The sequence below is a fragment of the Leptodactylus fuscus genome, chromosome 1 (genome assembly GCF_031893055.1).
Source record: "Leptodactylus fuscus isolate aLepFus1 chromosome 1, aLepFus1.hap2, whole genome shotgun sequence".
Lineage (NCBI taxonomy): Eukaryota > Metazoa > Chordata > Amphibia > Anura > Leptodactylidae > Leptodactylus > Leptodactylus fuscus.
Genome location: NC_134265.1, coordinates 119,319,349 through 119,341,599, shown reverse-complemented (window position 1 = coordinate 119,341,599; position 22,251 = coordinate 119,319,349). Strand labels below are relative to the sequence as shown.

Below are 22,251 nucleotides of genomic sequence, written 5' to 3'. Positions count from 1 at the left end.
CAAAGGTAAGCAATAGTAGAAGGGATATCACAAACTTAAGGATCTTTCAGTTCTCTGTATGGAATGATCTATGCTAAGCTTGGTGTTGGATGTACAGCCTAACAGCAGCGGAGAGGAAACACTTCCGATAGCGCTCCTTCTCACACTTAAGAGTAAGTTCACACAGGGTTTTTTGGTCCGGAACCTGAGGCAGAGGCCGCCGCAGGTTGCGGACCAAAAAACGGGTAGCCGCAACTGAATGCCAGTGTACTGCACCAGCATCCAGTTGCGCACTCCGCTCCGGATTAGGCCCAATGAATGGGCCTAGTCGGGAGGAGGGAGTGTCTTGAGAACGAGCATGTCCATCCTTTTTTTCCAGGAGCCGGAACGATTGGCTCCCGGAAAAAAGACCTGCCCGGCTCCCATTGATTTCAATGGGAGCCGTCTTTTTGGCCTCAAAATCCTGACCAAAAAACTCTGTGTGAACTCAGTCTTAGGGTGAAGCAGTCGATCACTGACAGTACTTTAGACATACTTTTTGCTGGTACGCCTATTTTAGACTAGGTTTACTGTAGTGGTTATTTATAATGTAGGCACACCTCCTTGTTAAATGTTGTACATGTTAGTTTAGATGTGCTTTTTTTGGCCATGTGCACTTTAGCGTTCAAAAAGGGGCATTTGCTAAAAAAAAAAATTGCACAATTGCCCCTTTTTTGTGCTCTCTACCCTGACGGGCTCTTTTAGGTCATATGATGGCTGGGAAGGGCATATAAGAATGTAGATATATTAGTGATCTATTCTGCAGGGGGACCTATCAGTATGTTATATATGTTATATAATATGTTATATGTTCTTACCCATAGGTCGCACATTATTGAGACGCTGGTTTAATTTCAAGGTAACCAGTCAGTTCTGGAAGTAATTAAAGAGTTCATGACTAAACAGTAAAAATGCTCCGCAGCATTGCTGACTCTCCCAGATTGTGACCTCTACCAATTCTATATTAATTAATATTAGGTCAGGCAGCCATATAAAGAGTTTACTGCACAGATGACTAACCACACAAGTCAGGCATGACATGAACATTCATGAAGGTATTAAGGAAGGGAGCATGCCGATAAGGCTACAGTCAGACGATCGATTTGCAAACCGTCCATTGTTCATGGCATCCTGCAGCTGAGGGGCACCTGTCTTCATGGATCCCCCATACATTTGAGTGTATGGATAGATCCATGACAATGGACAAAAATAGGACATAGCCCCCATTCACTGACATTGAATCTAAAGTTGCCATGTAACGTCTGTTAAAAAATCGACATCACGCCTCCATTGTTCACTATCGTGTGAATGTAGCTTTAGTGGCAGCTCCAGTATGGTTAAGATTTGGGTGCGGAGGCAACACGGTGGCTCAGTGGTTAGCACTGCAGCTTTGCAGCGCTGGAGTCCTGAGTTTGAATCCCGCCAAGGACAACATTTGCAACAGTGGCGTAACTAGAAATGGCGGTTCCCCGTGGCGAACTTTTGACATATCCCTTAGTTGCCCCTGCACACAGTATTATGTCAGTTAGTGGCCCCTGCACACAGTATTATGTCCGTTAGTGGCCCCTGCACACAGTATTATGTCCCTCAGTGGCCCCTACACACAGTATTATCCCCCATAGTGGCCCTTACACACAGTATTATGTCCCTTAGTGCCCCCTACACACAGTATTCTGTTCCTCAGTGGCCCCTGCACACAGTATTATGTCCCACTGTGGACACGCATAAACAATTATTATACTCTGGGGTCTTTTCAGACCCCAGAGTATAATAATAGGAGACCCGGGGGGGGATAACAAATAGAAAAAAAATGTTACTCACCTATCTCCCGGCTCCGCTGTCGGCCTCTGCTGTAGTCCATCTTCTATGACGTCAGACGTCACATGACCCGGGACGCAGGCCGGGGTCATGTGACGTCAGAGACGTCAGACGACTAGGCCTGAAGCCTGCCCGGATCGTGGAGAGGTAAGTAACAGTGTTTTTTATGTTTCTTACCGCTCCTCCCCTCCGATCTTTATACTCGGGGGTCTGAAAAGACCCCCAAGTATAATGATAGTGTTTGTGGGGCCCGCGCGTCACTTACCGATCCCTGCCCTGCCAGGATCAGTAAGTAAATAGGGCCTGTTACCTGCTGGAGTAACTCCAGTCGGTAACGGCCTATTAAAAAAAACAAAAAACGCAGCGGTAGAGGCTGTCGTCGGGCCCCTAATGTCCCGGGCCCTGTGGCAGCTGCCTCTGCTGCTATGGCGGTAGTTACGCCACTGATCTGCAAGGAGTTTGTTCTCCCCGTGTTTGCGTGGATTTCCTCCCATCCTCCAAAGACATGTTCATAGGGAAAAAAATTACATTGTGAGCCTTATATGGGGCTCACAATCTACATTAAAAAAATTTGGGTGAGTTGGATTTAGAATGAGTTTTCACACATTTATGTAAAGTAGCTTCATGGCTCCCTACTATAGTGTCACAGCCTCTAACTGTGTTCTTACTATGGTTATTGCTTCTGTTTTTACTTGACATGGCAATTTGTATTTTTTATTGCCAATAACATAAGTTGTTTGTTTGTTTGTTTTTTTCCTTTTCCGAGTATGGGCAGAATAACACAGCATTGTACACCATTCTGATCACCTAGGAACAGCCGAACAGAACTGACACAGGCATACAGAGAGCATTTTTTGTTATCATGGTATCTCCAAAATGTACACATTCTGTCTCCCTAGATCTTATGTACTGTATAATAGGGGTCTTGTATTTCCCTGCAGCACTCGCCTTTTGAATCTGTAGGTAAGTGTTTCAGTAATGCCCTTACCTAAAGGGAACCTATCACATCGAACATGGTGTCTGATCTGCAGACAGCATGGTACAGAGCAAAGGGCGTGAAAGGCAAGCCCCATAGCATGTTGTCATTCAAAACCTCTTGTACTTGTGACAACGATAATTCACAGCAGATGCCCAGTGGGCATTCATGTCAGATTTTCTAGAGAGCAGGATAGAAACGCAAAGTTAAGAAACCTATTTAGAAGGAACCTGTAGCCATTAAAATGCCTTCTAATCTACCGGCATCATTTTACTTAGCAGGAAAGCTGAACATATATATATATATATATATATATATATATTTACATCTCTGTTCTTGTATGCTGAGAAGTCAAGGAGGCGGTGTATAACACTGCATACAGGGATAGAGCTTATGCACATTTCACATACATTTGGTGTCTGACTTTTTCCTGGGTCCAGGATCCATTCATTTTAATGTTTTAATTCATACTTGTTTTATTCACAAACTATGGGTCCATAAAAGAAAGGTTCACCTGGTTGCTTATTGTCATTGATCATACCATTGTAACTCTATAGATCCATGGAAAGAAAAACTAATGGCATCCATGTGTCTTTTTCTTGGGCCCAATACATTGACAAACAGAAATACTTTGGGAGAAAAAAAGCTTTATCAGTTTCCATACAGATGTGTAAAATGAATTGACCAAGGGAAACACATGGACAAGGATTGTGCGCTGTCTGTGACACAAATTGCGGACCTGTGGATAACATCTTATGTTAAATCTTTTCCAACACATTATATAGCAATCTGCTCTGCTTCTCTTGCTCTATAGTAGGCAGATTCCGCCATGATTTGCCTCTTGTTTTCAATGGGACGCAAGAGGTCAAAGCAGGATGCTGAAAAAAAATTAGTGCCCAGCTCTATCTTGCTGTGGATTGCATGTCTGATTCAGTGGCAGTGTCTGGCCCGAAAAACTCAACACTGAGCCAGATCAGTGAGAGAAAACCAGGGGCTGCAAAATAGAGAGGATTCTGCGTTGGATTTCCACCTCAAATCCCTCTTCATTTTCAGCTGCCTCTTAAAGTGAGCCTGCCACTGTGAAAATGCTGTAGGAGTTTTTTGATATCCTATGGCATTAGGTTCAGTATAATGTCTCTTCTATCTCTGCTTTTTCTATGCTTAGAAACAGTCAGCAACAGTCCTTTAGTCATGAGGGTGGTCCTAGTTAGTGATTGACAGCCCTCCCTGTATGGCCATACAAACCGAGATACGGAGACTGATAGGACCACCCCCATGAATGTTTCTAAGCACAGAAAAGAGCAGAAATAGGAATGATGTTAGCGCCCATCCACACTGAGGAATTTGGATTTGATTCTTCTCCAAAAACCAGCCCTGTGAAACCAGTGGCAGAAAGTCAAAGCTCGGCCTTGGATTTCTGGTGCAGGTTTGTACACTGATTATCCTCATATACAATGGGGATGATCGGGCATGATGCCCCACGCTAGGCAAACCTTGCCAAGATCAAGCTAGTGCTTCTTTTTCAGCCCACTGAAACAAGAAATGTGTGCCACAGTTTCCATTGGGAGACAAATTTCGGGCTGAATTTTGGCTCGGAATTTCTCCATATGAACGTACTTTTATAAAGAATCTTTTCTCACAACCATATATCAATTTGTCCAGTTCCTCAGTCTCTATAACACGTGTAGATTGTGCTGCATTTCCCATGTGACAGATTCACTATACAGAATCTTTTAACTGGAGTTTATCACCTTCTTTAACCCCTTCAAGCTGCCGCCATAGCGCTGTGACATATAATAAAGGTATGATATTGAAGCGTGTCACAGCCCCTACAGAACTATGGTGGCAGCTTGAAGGGGTTAAGGAAGGGGATAAACTCCCTTTAATGAGGTACAATATTTTAGAACACAAGTCTTGTCATTATATTCGTTATTGTAATTTTAGGTTTACAGGTGCTTTTTAATAATAGATGTAATTGTGAAGAGATGTGATCTATATCTGGGGTACGTGCTGCCTTCCTGTTCTGTTTTCCTGCCACCTATTAGCAAGGATATTTTTGTTTCTTTTCCTTTGCTCCATGCCTGTCTTTGTGCTTTGTAGGAAGACAAACCATGGATGATGATGCCAGGAACAGAGGAGGTCTGCTGCATGTTCAGGCATTAAATATTTGTAGTCCCAGCAGCTGGTCCTGAGTGGGTGTATTACAGAAACAGCTTTTCTCTTCACTAGCGGATTTTGTCAATACAACACTATTGAAATAAAGCAAGCCTACATGCGACAACAGAAACATCCTCTAATGCTCTAATGAAATCTCTCATTCAAAGTAGGAACCGAAAAATCCTTTATTTCTATAATAATTGTAGATTGAGAGACTAATAACATACCATATTTATTGTTTGGGGAGGGGCTGTCAACATTGATACATTTTATTTTGTTTTATGCCATTCCTCTATTGGAGATGGTTTTCTACTTTTTTATTTTATGCCATTCATCATAGTGACATATAAAGAACATGTTAAATTTGTTTTCCAGGTTATAGACATATGTATGGTTTAGGTAATTTTATGCCTTATTACTTTTATTCAGCAAAAAGGACCCTTTGAAAGGGTATTCTGTTCCCTAAGGGTGGTTCACACCTGCGCCCGGTCTCCGCTTTGCAGGTTTCCATCTTCTACCTGAGAAACTGGACAGGAGACGAAAACCGGCAATCAGTTTTCAACTAACAAGTTTCAGCTGTGAAACCTACTCGACAGAACATCATGGCAAGAGAGGGACTCCTAGCAGACCATTGACGCTGGTTTCACACCAGCATTCGGAACTCCCGTATTAGGTTTCCGTCTTCTGCCACCTGTCATGCCGAGTCCGGCCGTGAGCGCCGGTGAGCGTTTTGAGCTCTCCGCGGCAAAACCAGTTTTTTTTAAACCGGACACAGAGTACTGCATGTCCAACTTTGTGTCTGGTTTAAAAAAAAAAAAGGTTTTGCCACAGAGAGCATAAAACGCTCACCAGTGCTCACAGCCGGACACTTTTCAAACCCATTCAAATGAATGGGTTTGAAAGATGCCGGCAGGTTTCCGTTTCCTGCCCAGTTTTGAGCAGGAAACGGAAACCTGCAGAACAGAGTACGGGCGCAGATGTGAACGAGCCCTGAGTAGTTCTCTACCAGCATGTGCATATTATCTGATCTGCAAGTATTGTGTGTCCCAGCAAGCTGTGGGAAGAAGTGAGAAGAAGAGATAGCAAGCAAACTTCTGAAAATGTAAGATGGGAAAACCTCTTTAAGGTTGGGTAATACTGGGTGTACTCACCAGCAACTAAGCTCTTGCATTGTACAGTAGCATCAAAGTGGATGAGATTTATTCATATAAAACCTAAAATTTAAAGTGCCTTGCTACTGAGCAGAGTTTGTGACTGTAGAACCGCAGTAATTTAGGATCTTACAATATCATACATTGCTATAAAGCTACAAATTCAATTTAACGGTGGTTAGTTTGGGGAAAGGGACTATCTGTTTGTCATGCAGACTATGTTTATACAACCAAACATCTTAATGGCCCTAAAAGGGTTTTTCCTCATTCTTAGGACTTTTCCCTATCTCACTACTAGGAGTTTTTCCCTTTCCTATATGTGATTACTGGGGGTCCAACCTCTGGGATGCCCAGCTGTCACCAGAACTGAGATGCCTGAGTGCCCCTTGTGAATGTAGAAGTAGCGCACACACATGACCACCACTCCGTTCACTTCCCGAACTGTGGTCTCTGGCAGTCAGCTAAAAGATATGTTAAAGTAATAGAGTGGTGGTCACCGATGCGCACCAGTGCTTCATTCCCATTGAGCATTTGGGATCCCAGTTTTTGTGACTACTGAACCTTCGAGCATTAGTGTTGGCAGTGGGAAAACCTCTTTAGTTTCATTAAACCTTCTATACACAATTTTTCGTTCTACTAGAAATGCATTATTTAAGTGAAAAACTGACTGGTACTTATTAGGCTATTCCTACAGCATGGCCTTATAGGTATTTACACGTAGTATTAAGGCTCTGGGACCTTTGATACGTCCTTGGTTGGAGGATTGATCTACTGTGAAACCTCTCCACATGACAAGACCTCTCATTTATCTAGATTAGATTTCCTGTTCCATCACATACTGTACTGTGCATACTGGCCACCTTTTTTGAGAGGACCAACCCCTAGAAATTAGTATATGCATACTTTTTTCTTAATTTCATTATATTTAATGTATTTTTAAAAAAATCTTCCAGCTAGAGATGCATTATTGCCTTTTCATCAAAGCCGACAGGCTCTTTCCTGGCCTTACCTAAAAGCCCTGCCTAATAGCTATTTATATATCATTATGTATCAGAGTACTTTGTTAGGACCTTGATTTCAATATGGCCTCCTCCGGCGATCGACCGTCAGAAGGGCAACCACATCCCTTCATTTACATCCATTAAATGCCGCAGTCACCGTTGCAGCATCTAAATGGGTTAAATGGCCATTGCAGTGTCAGGACAGTCTCTGAAAAATTAGATCTGGTTAGTTGATAATGGCTAGAAAATATTGTATATCTTATATCATCAAAATTGGAAGCTGTTAGTGTTTTGTGTGTTTTGCTCTTTGTTTTTTTTTCTTTACATTTTAGACATTTTGAGCCTGTTCTATCAGCCAGGAGAATCTTCTGTATCTATTAAAAATTAGAAATAACCTTTCAACATGTCTTTGGCAGAAGGCCCTGGCTCTAGATTAACATGATCCCCTCTAGCAGAAGATAGGTTAATTACATAAAATCTCTCCTTGTGGGAATGAATTGGATTTTCGCTATGGAATTTGCCCAGAGTGAAAAAAAAAAAGTTTTCTGTCTCCTCTGTCCTCAGCATGATTTATCTTTTGACCCTGATCTTCTATCTCTTTCTTTATTGTGGCCATTATTTCTCTCTGTCCTTACAGTATCTCTCATTTCTAAATACAACTGCCTGCATTGAAATCTGTATCCATTTAGGTTCTGGCCAGACATGTCCATTAGTTGCATAAAGCAGCAGCAACGGCACAAATGTCTCTGGCAGTTTGCTACAGTGTATCAGTCTGGGTGCATTCACACTGAGTGTACGCTCACTGATTCTGAACGTGTAACACGTTCCGAATCAGCGGCATTAAAACAGATCCCATTGCTTTCTATGGGAGCCGGCATACGTGCGCTCCCCATAGAAATGTATGGGCTGCTTTTTCCCTATTGCTTTCAATATGATACGCGCGTATCATATTGCACTGAATTCAGGCTTTTCCGTTATGTGTCCCAGAGCTGGAGATATTGGTGCTGTTATAAAAGTGCCCACTGTCAGGGGCCACATGGTGGCTCAGTGGTTAGCACTGCAGCCTTGCAGTGCTGCAGTCCTGGTGTTCAAATCCCGCCAAGGGCAAAAAAACATCTGTAAGGAGTTTGTATGTTCTCCCCGTGTTTGCATGGATTTCCATCCCGTATTCCAAAAATAAAAAACAAAAACATACTGATAGCAAAAAAATGTACACTGTCAGAAGGGCTTTCCTGACAGTCTAGCTGGGCTGTGGGGAATGCCTCCCTCTCCGACAGTACTCGTCCATAACTTTTTACAGAGGGGTCGGTCCTTAGCGCCATCACTGGGTGGTAAAGAACACCCCCTCTGACAGTACAGGGTTTTTTTGGACGAGTCGAGGTGGCAGGGTAGGTGTTCCTCACAGCCCAGCTAGACTGTCAGGAAAGCCCTTCTGACAGTGGGCACTGTTATAACGGCACCGATATCTCCAGCCCCAGGGCACATAACAGGAAAGCCAACAATGAGCTAAATTTAGCCCACTGTCAGCTTACTAGCAGTATATAAAACCGTATGTGTCCAAGGACATGAAAGGTCCTCTTTAAGCTCCCAAAATATTACTTAAACAGGATAAAATTGGCATTACCTCTTTATATAGTGCCAGCACATTCTGCAGCATTTTACAGTACAGAGGGACCGTAAAATCAGACATTACAGTAAGACACAGAAGCTTACAATCCATGAGGAAATGGTGTGGTGATCCAATAGTTAAAGATGATCCTGCTGTAATTCTACAAAGCATTGTGTGTATATATGTGATCCATATACCTGAAGGTAATATGGTTGGGGGTCGGGAGATAGAGAAGACTTAGAAGTGTGAAAGGCCTGGCTAAAAAAAAATTTAAAAAAATTGAGTTTGTTTTTTGTTTTTTTCCTAAAGAGTAATTAAACTGTAGATACTGGATATTCTCACAGCCTTGAGTAGTGCAGTTTTAGTGAATCGGTGAAGTATGCGGAAAGTCTTGGAGATGAAAGTGGGGCAGGTTCCGATTATGGAGCATGTTCACGTTCAGGTTTTTAGATGCCAAAATCAGAAGTCTATTGCAAAAGAGAGAAGCACCATCTGTCCTTTTATATGTTTTCGCCATGCTGGCTTCAAAGACGGCATATTAAAAAAATAAAATAAAAAAAACTGAACTTATAAACACAGTCTGTCATAGCCCAAATATCTGGAACACGCATTCTTATTTCCAGTAATTGTCCCAAGTAAATATGTTCCTGATCAGATGACAAAAGAGCAAATGCTCATTTGTCAGCTGTTTTTGTCTTTTTTCTGCTGTATAAAAGATGCTTGAATTCTCAGGAATTGGGTAGACTGGGATGTGCTGGCACCAGTCATTGAAAGTGTATAGGAAAGGAGCAATGGCAGCAGCAGTCATTCCTCCTCATGTTGTTTGCATCAGTGTGTGCAAAAGAAAGATGCAAATATTGCAAAAGTATATTGTCAGTTGGACCCTTGTGTTATATTCACATGACTGAGATGATTTTTGGCCATGCATTCTAGGGTTCTGTGTGACCTGCTTTTTTTTTTTTTTTTTTTTTTTTTTTTTTTTTTTTAATATAATGTTCTTCCACAGACCCGTTCATCTCAGTGTGCTAACTGACAGTTATATAGACCTTTCACCACCTTTGCCGACTCCTAGTCCCAGTTGTAGATGTCATAGAGAAGATAGATAGTGTAACAATAGAAGATAACACACGCTGCGATATATAGCCCAATCCGTCATGGTTATTATTGAAATGGTCCAGTGGTTCCCAAACCGCCTGGAGTTTGAGACCCACTTTTGGATGAGAGTTTTGCCAAAGACCCACCTCTACCATATTCAGCCACAATAAATAAATGTCCTTTCCTGTATTCTGCCTCCTATTCTGCTGTAATCTACCTTTGTATTATGCTTTTTAGCACTGTATTCTGTCTTTTATTGTATTCTGCCATCACAAATTTTGGAGGCTCATACTGGCAAAATTTGTGGGCCCTCAATGTATCTTACGGTTTACTGTCCTGTGGCTCCCACATAGAATGTATAATGTTCTTTGGAACTCTCCACACAATATAAAATGCTCCACAGTGACTCTACACAGTATAATGCCTCGGACTTCTACATTAGTAAAGATGGTCAAACCACCAATTATTTGATGAATATTCATGAGGTTCCTCACAACCCAGAGTATAATAAGTGAATGCCCAGGAGAGAAGAGGAAAAATACTCATACTCTCCTTGCCTCAGCTTTCCTAGTATCCTCTTGCGTCTGGCAGCTTCCTGCCATCACCTTGTGTCCTCTTCAGACCTCTTGTGATGTCACATACCCCGGGGGTCACTGGTGAGGCCTATGATTGGACCTCAGTGGTCACATGGGGCTCATGATGTAAATGGAGAGGTGAGTATAAGTGTTAGTTATTTTCACTCCCCTCTCCTGGGCCCACTGCTAAAGGCTGTGCAATACTCTGCTACCAATACGGCGGCTAATCTTTATCAGCAGCCATATCTGGACTGCTTTGTAGCGCTGCACAGCCTTATTACTACTAATGTCTTGCCATCTTTGTCAGTCTTTACATGACATCCCCCCCCAGAGGTTTGCAACCCACAGTTTGGGAGCCTCTTTTCTAGTCAATATTATTCACTTTACTTGTCAGTGGTTTTAATATCATGGCTGATCAGCACATAATAAAAGACAGCATAATAGAATTTGCTGAATGGCAAACCCAATGTCGGGGTCCATGGACCTTACATCAATGTCAGTTTTTGTCAAATATGGGCGTTTGTGGGCCCTGTAGAAAATTTTTCTATTCCTATTCATTTTCTATACAAGCATGAAGAAAACATGGCCTCACCTTCCCCTGTTTGTAACTCTTATAGTGTTGATGATTTTGTTTGTTCTACCGGTGTCGTGAATAATTTACAGGTATATTACATGCTGCCTTGGGAAACATTGATCAGTGGCTTTGTCTGCATATATGGATGAATAGATTTGTATGTAAAGGTAAATAATTGAAGGCTTTTTATTGCAGAATGTGTGTTTTTGGTTACTCAGTCATGGATGGTTTTTTGGGTTTTGGATGGAGGATTTTGGCGAGGATAAAAATCTGCTTCAGGAATTAGGAAATGTTTTTTTCCTCCAGCTCAGTGTATGGACCTTGAAAAAACAGCTAGCGTTTTTTTGCCAATTCCGCGCCCAAATCCATGATGTGGATTTTTCGCCTCCTGTTGACTGTGTTGGTTTTTGCAGGTGGAATCCGTCTGAAAGAAGTAGGGGAAAAAGCGGAACCCATAGAACTCTATGGGGAGGCGTTTTTTCCACGTGGATTCTAACGCGGATGGGAGTCAATGGGAGGCTTTTTTTCCCACATAGATTTTCAGCGCCAAAATCCTCGCCAAAAAACTCAGTGTCAATGGACCCTAAATGTTAAAAGTGTATGATTTGTAAGCAATGGGAAAACATATCGTATTAAACCCAAGAGAGTACATAACTTCTCATGTAAGTCCTAGAAGAATGAGCGGTACCGGTAGATAATTTATGAACCAGGGAATGAAGAGATTTTTGATAGAGCTTGTATTATTATTGTCACTTATCCTTTTATCTTACATTTTGCCATGGACAAAAATTATTGTTTCTTGGCACAAATTCCATTATTTAAAAAAAGATTTCTATAAATCTGGAAACTGCCTGTTTTCTAGCTCTACACGCATTCACACCAAGCTTTCCTCCCAGTACACTGATATCTTACAATCTCTGCTTTCTACATTTTTCTTCCCTGCTTTTCCTTTTTTTATGAATTTACATTTCTCGTGCAATAGTTTAGTTTTTTTCTTCCTCTGAGAGAGGCTATAAAAAGCCTGTATAGCTTGGAGAGGCAGCAAGGCATCCCCCCATAATAGAGTCTTTTTAAGGCTAAAGCCCCACGTTGCGGAAAAGCTGCTTTTTTTTTTTTTTGCATATTTTGCTGCGTTTTTAGAGCCAAACCCACGAGCAGCTACAATAGGAATGGGAAATATATAGGAAGCGCTTATACTTCTCTCTTCTACTCAATCCACTCCTGGCTTTGGCTCAAAATGCAGCAAAATCTGCAACGAAAAACGCATCTTTTCCACAACGCCTAAATGTGCCTTTAGTGCCAGTAGATGATTCTCATGTTCATGGATGCTTCTTTTTATTTGCAAGCAGTTATTCTCTATTGCCAAGATGGGAATAATTCTTTGAAGTCCTATCCATCAGGTTGGGATTTACAGAAATGGGTAGTTTTCTCATACGTCCCACAGAAATGAATGGAAGCCGCAGAAACAGCATGGCACAGCTGAACTACACTGTTTCTGTAGCTCCACAGTGACTAGAACAGCATAACTAAACTTCTGGAACTGCCATTTACCTTTTATACATTGAACAGCATAAAGCAGCACTATTTGGCAGTTCCCATAAGGCCCAGTCGGGTGGGACTTAGGAATAGTGCTTTCCATCTCTATAAGTAAAAAAGAATATATTCTGCTCCCTATACTCTATTTAGATATTCAGGGCCATTGGTATGGATGGTACTTAGGTAAAACACTACCTCCGTTCCCAGCAGCCTTCTCTCTACTATTATCTCCTATGTGTGTGCAAACAGGAAGCTGAGTCATCAGCAGCAGCCTCCCATAGGAAATAATAGGAGAGGAGTGCACGATGCATCGTGCACCCAGTGTAATTAGCATATGAATAAAAACTGACTTATTCAATAACCACTGAGGCAATCTATATACTAAAGGTAGGTGTGGAATAGCCTTTCTAAAGGCTATTCAAGGATGTGATTAGTTAAAAATGACTTTTCCCAATGATAGAGCCAATTTAAAAACACCGGACACCCAATGGGCCTCGTTATAATAAACATAATGGATGTGTCTGTCTCTGTGGGCTCTGTCTCTTTCTGCAAGATGGGAATCATTTTCCCCGTTCTGTTATAGGAAAACAACTGTTGATGCTTGCCCCTTCAAACGGCTGATCAGCGTGGGGTCCAGGTATCAGTTCCAGTATTTTTTTTTTATTTTTTTTTTTATTGCTGACCTATCCTCAGAATGGGTCATTAGTAAAAAAAAAAAAATGGATTGGACAAACCTTTAATGCAAGTACAAACCGCTTTTGTGCTAGAACCCTAAAAAATCACTCTTTCTAAATCTGGTCTAGATAAAGGGTGGTTTTCTGAAAGAGGTGTTCATCCAAAGAGATTTCATGGAAATATATGTCCAAAAACATGAAAATATATCTCACAGTCACTGAAGATGTTAAATAGGTTTTCATCAACAGCCATTGTGGAGTTTCCCGTTCTATTGTAGTGTGTATCTTATTACCCATGAATGCTATTTAATTGCCGTGGTGTATAGCGTATAGCTTCTGCTGAGGAAGGCAGGCATTGTATAACCCAGCCGGAATGGTGAGATAAAAAGTAACTGCCATATCACATAATACACAGCAGGATATACACTCTTCTAATTGGGGAGCCGTGAAAAACATGTTTTGTTTTTTTTAGGATTATAAACAGAAATGGGGTTGGCTTGTCTATGCTGAAGCCACAATTGAATATTAGTCCGTAAAGGACGCTGCAGGTATAAAGGGTGCTGCAAGAGTTGGGGAAAAAAAAACACATGAATCACCTTCTACCCTTTTGGCAATGCCATGGTATCCTGCCCATCTATAGCCAGGTGCCTTCTGCTTGGTACTGGCTCATCTCTACTCACCGCACCTCAACTCAAGTCTATGTTCTTATCTGGCACTTCATTTTTCACTGTAGTATTTGGACACATGACCTTGCAGTACTACTTTGGCTTGCTTGATACTCCTTCTTAAAGAAAAAAACAAAAAAAGGACCACGTACTGGCCAAGACTGGTTCACTATGGAAAAATGACAAAAGCGGTAGAAGTGAACCAAGCCAATTCAATGTAGTTAACTTCTCTTCACATGCCAGCAACAGTGATGACGGTCTGTACTGACATGTGACCGCTATAAGAATATGAAATTATTGGCTGCAGCAGACAGGTTCACATATTAAATACATAACATACATATATAGTGTGTGATATAGATATATTTATGTATACTCACTACACAGCCATCAATGTCTAAATCCTTGGCAACAAATGTAAGTGTACCCTTAAGTGAAAATGCACAAATCGTGCCCCAAGTGTCAATGTTTTGTGTGGCCACTGTTATTTACCACCACTGCCTTAACCGTCCTGGGCATGGATTTCACTAGAATGTTGCAGGATGCCACAGGAATCCTCTTCCAATCCTTCATGATGACATCATGGAGCTGGCGGATTTTTGAAACTTTGCACTCCTCCATCTTCCATTTGAGGATGCCCCACAGATCCTCAGTAGGGTTTATGTCTGGAGACATGCTTTGTCAGTTTAGCACCTTAACCCTCAGCTTCTTTAGTAAAGCAGTGATTGTCTTGGAGCTGTGTTTAGGGTTAATATCATGTTGGAATACTGCCCTTATGGCCCATGAATGTTGGCATTCATGGTTCCCTCAATGAACTGTAGCTCCCCACAGCCGGCAACACTCATGCAGCCTCAAACCACAGCACCATTACCACCATGTTTGACTACAGGCAAGATACACTTGTCTTTGTACTCCTCACTTGGTTTCCACCATACGCGATTAACTCCATCTGAGCCAAATTAGTTTATCTTGGTCTCATCAGACCACAAGACGTTGCTTCAGTAATCCATGTCTTAACCCTTAAGGGCTCGTTCACACGGGGAGGCAGTGTCGAAGAGTCTGCATGGAGACCCCCAAATGGATTACCGAACGCACTGGCCACCGGTGTGCTGTGAAAGTACACGGACCCCATAGACTATTATGAGGTCCGTGTGCTTTCCGCACACTGCCCGTACGACTCATGCGGACATGAAAGTAGATTACGATCTACTTTTCGGACCTCATGTTTCGTGCGGACACCGCATGGAGAGTACATGGACCCCATTATAATCAAATCAAAAATCAAATCAAAAAAGCTTTATTGGCACGTCCGAATAGATATTTGGCATTGCCAAAGCTAGTAAAGTGTGTGTGGGGGGGGAGTTGGACTCGGGTGGGTGAGTGGTGGGGGTGGGGTGGATGTTTTGGGGTATAACAGTCCATGGAGTCTCATCTTCCTCTTCGTTGGTGACCGTTATATGGGGAGGTGGGGTGGGGCGGGTGTTTTGGGATAAATATAACAGTCCGTGGAGTCTCATCTTCCTCTTGTTTGGTGACAGCTGGACACGTATTGGGCAGCGATCTCCACAGTGGCCTCTTCTTCTCCCAGTAGGATGTAGAGTTTCCTCTTCTCGTCTGCAGATATGAAGTCTGGGATGTGGGCAGAGAGTCTTTGGTAGTAGACGGCCCTCACAGCTGAGTATTTGGTGCAGTGTAGCAGGAAGTGGGTCTCGTCTTCTAGGGCCCCCTGGTCACAGTGCTGGCACAGTCTGTTCTCCCGTGGCTTGTACGTCTGCCTGTATCGCCCCGTCTCTATCTCTAGGTTGTGGGCGCTCAGTCTGTACCGGCTCAGGGTCTGTCTGTGCTTGGGGTGGCATATTCTCTCCAGGTAGGTGGCCAAGGTGTAGTCCCTTTGTAGGGATTGGTACACGGTGAGTTTCTTGGAGTTATTTATTTCGTTTCTCCATTCTTCAATGTACCGCTCTCTGTTTGCCTCTGTGGTCGCCTTTATTTCGGCCTTGGTTATCGTCTGTTGGTGTTTTTGGTTTGGTGGTTGGCTGTTGTTTGGTTGGTGAGTGTCTGGTTTGCTCAGGTGGCTTAGCCATGCTTGGTGGTGGTAGGAGTCGGGCTTGCTCCCCTGGATGTGTGCCTGGAAAGCTAGCGCCCTCTTCTGTATGGTGAGCCATAGGGGGAGTCTACCTAGCTCTGCCCTGCAGGCCATGTTGGTGGTGTTGCGATGGACATGGAGCAGGTATTTGCAGAACTCCAGGTGGAAGTTCTCTGTTGGGCTGGAATCCCACTTTGACTGGTCTGGGTAGGTGGCTGGGCCCCAAACCTCACTGCCATAGAGAAGGATCGGGGAGATGACAGCATCAAATATCTTCATCCAGACCCTCACCGGTGGTTTGAGGTGGTACAGTTGTCTTCTGATGGCGTAGAAGGTTCTGCAGGCTTTTGCTTTCAGGGTTTCTATTGCTGCTTTGAAGCTTCCTGATTGGCTGAGCTCCAGCCCCAGGTAGGTGTAGCTGTTGGTTTTCTCCAGTGTGGAGCCGTTCAGTGTGAATTGTGGGGTGGTGGAGGCTTTATTGTGGCCCTTCTTCTGAAATACCATGACTTTGGTCTTCTTCTGGTTGATGGGTAGGGCCCATGTGGTGCTGAATTTTTCCAGCACTGACAGGCTTTCTTGGAGGTCTTTCTCAGTGGGGGCCAGGAGTAGGAGGTCATCGGCATACAGCAGGAACTTCACCTCTCGATTGTTCAGGGTGAGCCCTGGGGTTGGTGAGGCCTCCAGGGCTGTAGCCAGTTCATTGATATAGATGTTGAAGAACGTTGGGCTCAGGCTACAGCCTTGTCTGACCCCTCGGGCCTGTTGGAAGTATGCTGTCCTTTTCCCATTCACCTTCACACTGCACTGGTTTCCGGTGTAGGAGCTCTTGATGACGTCGTACGTTCTTCCTCCTATTCCACTCTCTAGGAGTTTCAGGAGCAGGCCTGGGTGCCATACTGAGTCGAACGCCTTCTTAAAGTCCACGAAGCAGGCGAATATCTTGCCTCTTCTGGTGTTGTGGACGTGCGTCTTGATGAGGCTGTGCAGGGTGTAGATATGGTCTGTGGTGCGGTGGTTTGGCATGAACCCTGCTTGGCTCTTGCTGAGGACCCCATGTTGTGTGAGGAAGGTGAGGATTCTGTTATTGATGATGCTGTTGAACAGTTTCCCCAGCGTGCTGCTGACGCAGATCCCTCTGTAGTTGTTGGGGTCATAATGGTCCCCATTCTTGTAGATGGGGGTTATGAGCCCTTTGTTCCAGTCTTCGGGGAAGTTCCAGCATTGAGCCCGAGGGTGAATAGCTTTGCCAGTGCCGCGTGTATTGCTGGAGGGCTGTATTTGATTATCTCTGGTAGGATGCCGTCAGGGCCACTGGCCTTTTTGCCTTTCAGCAGGACAATTCTTTCCTGTATATCTTTTATGGTGATTGGTGAGTCCAGAGGGTTCTGGAAGTCTTTGATGACTTTCTCCATGTCCCTCAGTTTGGTGATTATCTGTTGCTGTTCTGGAGTTAGTTCTTCTTCTGGGATGTTTTTGTAGAGACCTCTGAAGTAGTTGAGCCAGATATTGCCATTTTGAATGTGGAGAGAGTTTTTCTTGGGCTTTGTGCCCATGTGGTGCCAGGTCTCCCAGAATGAGCTGTCCTGGAGGGAGTCCTCTAGTTGCTCTATTTTGTGGGAGAAGTACCTCTGTTTCTTCTCTCTGAGAGTGCCCTTGTATTGCTTGCATAGATTGTTGTAGGCTTCCCTCGACTCTCTGTTGTTGGGGTCTCTGTGTTTTTGGTTGGAGGCTGCCCTTAGAGAACGGCGTAGAGCCTTGCAGTCACTGTCAAACCATTTGTGAGACTGTTTGTTAGTCGGTCTCTTGGGCTTTGTCTGTTTCAGGCCTGCTAGTTCTGCCGTGGTGTACAGGATGTTACTGAAGTCCTTCACTGCTCGGGTGACCCCTTGTTGGTCTGGCTGGTAGGTACTCATATAGAAGTGTTTGAGCAGTTCCTTGATTTCGGGTCGGTTAGCCGCATTGGTGTATTCGGTGGCCCGGTGACTGGCCCATTTAAAGAATGGTGGCAGGTTGTAGAGACCAATCTGGTGGGGCTGCTGTGTGAGTGGCTTGTCAGTGGATCTCATGTACAGCAGGATCTGATTGTGGTCTGACAGGTGTGTCTCAGGGGTGACTATGAGAGCATCTATGTCTGCTGGGTCTGCGTCTGTGATGACATAGTCCACCACGCTGTTGCCCACATGGGAGTTTAGTGTGAAGCGTCCCTGAGTGTCCCCTCTGGTACGCCCGTTCATTATGTACAGTCCCAGTCTCTGGCACAGGTTCAGCAGCTGTCTCCCGCTCTTGTTGACGACTGTGTCATAGCTATATAGTCTATGGGGTCCATGTGCTTTCACTGCACACCGCTTGCCAATGCGTTTGGCATTCCGTTCGGGGGGGTCCCCATTCGGACTCGCCCAAACGGATTATCAACACAGATGTGAACAAGGCCTTAGTCTGCTTGTATTCACCAAACTGTTTGTTGGCTTTGCTTTGCATCATCTTTAGAAGATTTGATGTGCTATGTGCACATGTGCTATGGTGTATGGTCCGAACACTGGCAGGCTGAACCCTCACCCGTTTTACCTCTGCAGTAATACTGGCTGCTATAATACCGTATATACTCGAGTATAAGCCGACCTGAATATAAGCGAGGCCTCTAATTTTACCACAAAAAACTGAAAAAACTTATTGATTCGAGTATAAGCCGAGGGGCGGAAATGCAGCAGCTACTTTAAAATTTCAAAAATTAAAATGGTCGGAGTTTTTGGGTGCAGTATATGCTGGGTGCTAGGAAAGGGGAGGAGGTGTTTTGGTTGTTTGTCTGCCCCTTCCCTGAGCTTGAGGACTGAGTTTTTTTTTTTTTTTTGTTTTTTTTTCCCTCACTTGGAATTCAGCCTGGCTGAATATAGGGTATCTGCAGTGCTCCTATTAACCTCTTCCCGATGGAATAGGAGCACTGCAGATACCCTATATTCAGTAGACCGGGCACTTTCAGACACAGTGATACCTAATGTGTATGTGTTCCACAGTCATTTTCTACTTTTGTATGTATTCTAGGGAAAGGAGGGATTTAGAACTTTTTTTATTTTTTTTTTAAAGCTTTTTTTTTTCCCCACTATTATGGGAGATTCTACACATTGATATTGCGGCGGGTCATAGAACACCCCCCGCCCCTCTTAAAAAAAAATATTTTTTTTTTTTTTTTCTTTGCTGACTCGAGTATAAGCCGAGGGGGCTTTTTCAACACAAAAACTGTGCTGAAAACTTTGGCTTATACTCGAGTATATACGGTAAGTCTATTTTGAAAAGACAACCTCTGAATATGATGCTGAGCATGGGCATGCCACTTCTTTGGTTCAACCAAAGAAGTGGCATGCCCATGCTCAGCATCATATTCAGAGGTTGTCTTTTCAAAATAGACTTACCGTATATACTCGAGTATAAGCCAAAGTTTTGTTTTAGAATCTGTTTTGTTAAACTGCTATAAGGTCTTGGCCACCATGCAGCACCTTAGGTATAGGCTCTTGGCAATCTTCTTATAGCTTAGGTCATCTTTATGTAGAGCAACAATTCTTTTTTTTTCAGATCCTCAGAGAGTTCTTTGCATTGAGGTGCCATGTTTAACCTTCAGTGTCCAGTATGATAGCGATAACGCCAAATTTAAGAAATCTGCTTCACATCTTGCAGCCCGTTTGTCTGGGTCTGACCTCTGGTCAGGTTTATCCTGTAAGGAGAGCCTGTCGGGTACTGAATGCCTCCCCAACCAATAATAAAGCCTTTAATAGAGGCAGAAGTCTACCTTTGTGGCCCAAACTGACTAAGTGATAGAAAGATAATCATATATTATCGTATATGCAAATTAACCTGCAAGTGCATTGGAGGCTGGGCTTGATTTGTCAGATGTTCTTCAGAGAGACTGGAAGTGTCTTTCACTGCGACATTGGGCAGCAATTTTGGAGGATATTTGAAACCCATGTGGAGATTTATAGGCGTTTTTTGGCAAGTCAGGGCCACCCCTGATGCACTTGAGGATGGTTTGCATATCCATAAAAAGATGATCATTGTTTCATCGCTTTGTGGCCATAGTTATCTTTTCTTCTTCTGTTAAAGCTCCCTACCCAGCATTATTATTGAGTTTTAGACCTGAAAAACTCCCTTTAAATAGACCCATAATCTAGCTATGTGCATGAAAGCTATAAAAATAATGGATCTTTGTGTGTCTAAAGCTATGGGTGATGGATATTTATGGCTATATTATATGACTGCATACTATGGGTTAGGATTCCAATACAGTTACTTCAGCAAGACTGTATGCAGACAGCAAATACTTCGGAAGGAATTAGACTGTGTTTTTATTACCTGTTAGGAAAATATTTGACTAAAAGCAGTCATCCTCAAAGTGCTAGCATTGTGTTTGCTGGCATATCATTGCTCTATGACGTTCCAGTACTGTCTGTAGCGGTTGTGAGATATAGATGTCGGTGACTGTGCTCAGGAATTGGTTGTTAATAATGCAGTGTGTGCGCCTGCGAGGCTTCTTTTGCATGGTAATGTAATTTTTTTTAATATGATCTAAATCTCTACTGTACAATTAGAAAGCCAAGCCTAATACATCCAGCGGCATCTTAACGAGATTCCTAATTAGTCGCCTTTTCTAACACGGCAATCTGAAACTTTTCACAAATGGAATTCTTTGCTTTGAAGTAGTGTATATTTTTGTACCCCTCCACTATGATCCCATATCTTATCACTGTTTTGCTCAAATTCTTTAGAAAAAAACAGCATCATTTTTTGGGGGCCCTTTTTGTTTTGTTTTTTACTAGATTTTATGATATGATTGCCTTAAATGGAGAATATCTTGCCACAGATGGCAAGATGTCCTTGCAATATGAGTAAGATTAAAGGCAAACCATCAATGAGTTCCTGCTGCCTTGTGATACAGATTTATGTTTTACTCGGAAATGCTCAGAAGATTTTTCCAAAAAGAGCGGGGTATAGGGAGATGAGTCCTAGCGTGGGGGTGAGTTTGCTGTCCTGCTTCTCCCCACCCTCCCCAGCTTGATTCATAAACTAATGACTTATCCTAAAGATAGACCATTTATATTAGGTCTGTCCAACACCCGAGACCCCTATTTATCAACAGTTTGCGGTACTTGGGTGAGCGTCACTTCTTCTGCAAGGAGTTTGTATGTTCTCCCCGTGTTTATGTGGGTTTCCTCCGGGTACTCCGGTTTCCTCCCACACACCAAAGACATACTGATAGGGAATTTAGATTGTGAGCCCTACATGGGACAGTGACTGTCAATGTCTGTAAAGCGCTGCGGAATATGATGGCGCTATATAAGTAAGCATAATAAATAAATAATAAGCCTATAACTTCCATTGATTCTTTTCAAATGAAGGGGCTGAGCTGCAATACCAAGCACAGCCACTATACAGTGGACACAGCAATGAATATCATAGTCCGGACCCTTTCAATGAAGCAGAGTAGGCTGGGGAGAAGTCGCACAGTGAACTCTTATTGCTCCAAGCTCTTTGTTAAACTATAGGGTAGATTGAAATAAAAATAGTGGGGTAGATAACCTAATACTGTCTACATTTTAGACAGTCTTAAACTGAGCCAGATTTTTCAGAATATCTAGTCTAACTTTACGCCACTTGGTGTCAAGTTGGACTAGGCTTTGGCCTAGTTTTAACAAAAAATGCCACCAAATTTTGGTGCTTTGTTTGTTTGTTTTTTGTTTGTTTTTTTTAATGCTTGGTGTCACATTTTAAGCCCTATCCCTTTCTCAATAAGCCACACCTGCTTATTGGGCAAGGCACAGAAATGTTTTAGGCCGGGGCCCTACGTGGTGTAAACGCATCCTGCATCCACACATTGTGGGGAAGGTAAGAGCAGTGGGCACACTGCAATTTCCAAAACTGTTGTAGTTTTGGAAATCGCAGCATGTCAGTTATACCTTCAGAAACACTGGTGATTTCCCTATAGGTATAACTGAAGCAGAAAGTCTGCAGAGGTTTTCTCTGTGGTCTATCTGTGAAAAGCACTGTGGGAAAAACTGCAATGGATTTTTTTTGCTATGACTCGCTACGTGGGGCCATAGCCTTCAACACTTAAACTCCATGCATACAATTGAATGTGCTTCCGATGTGGGCTGAGATTGCAGTGACAAATAGTGAGTGACATCTGGGTGTATTCCTTGATGCATTCATATCATTAGAGGCTTCTGATCCATTCTGTTACGATGACATGGTGCAGGATAGTACCTGCTGTGTTATCATTTGTATCATCAGAACAGAATGGATCAGAAGCCCCGATAGACATGAATCTATC

The 22,251-nt window shown here is 43.1% G+C and overlaps 1 protein-coding gene across 3 annotated transcripts in view; it reads left to right on the top strand.

Moving 5' to 3' along the window:
* The window catches only part of ASPHD2 (aspartate beta-hydroxylase domain containing 2), a 50,787-nt gene that overhangs the window by 5,165 nt on the left and 23,371 nt on the right, over positions 1-22,251 (top strand). The gene's annotated exons all lie outside the window — the stretch shown is intronic.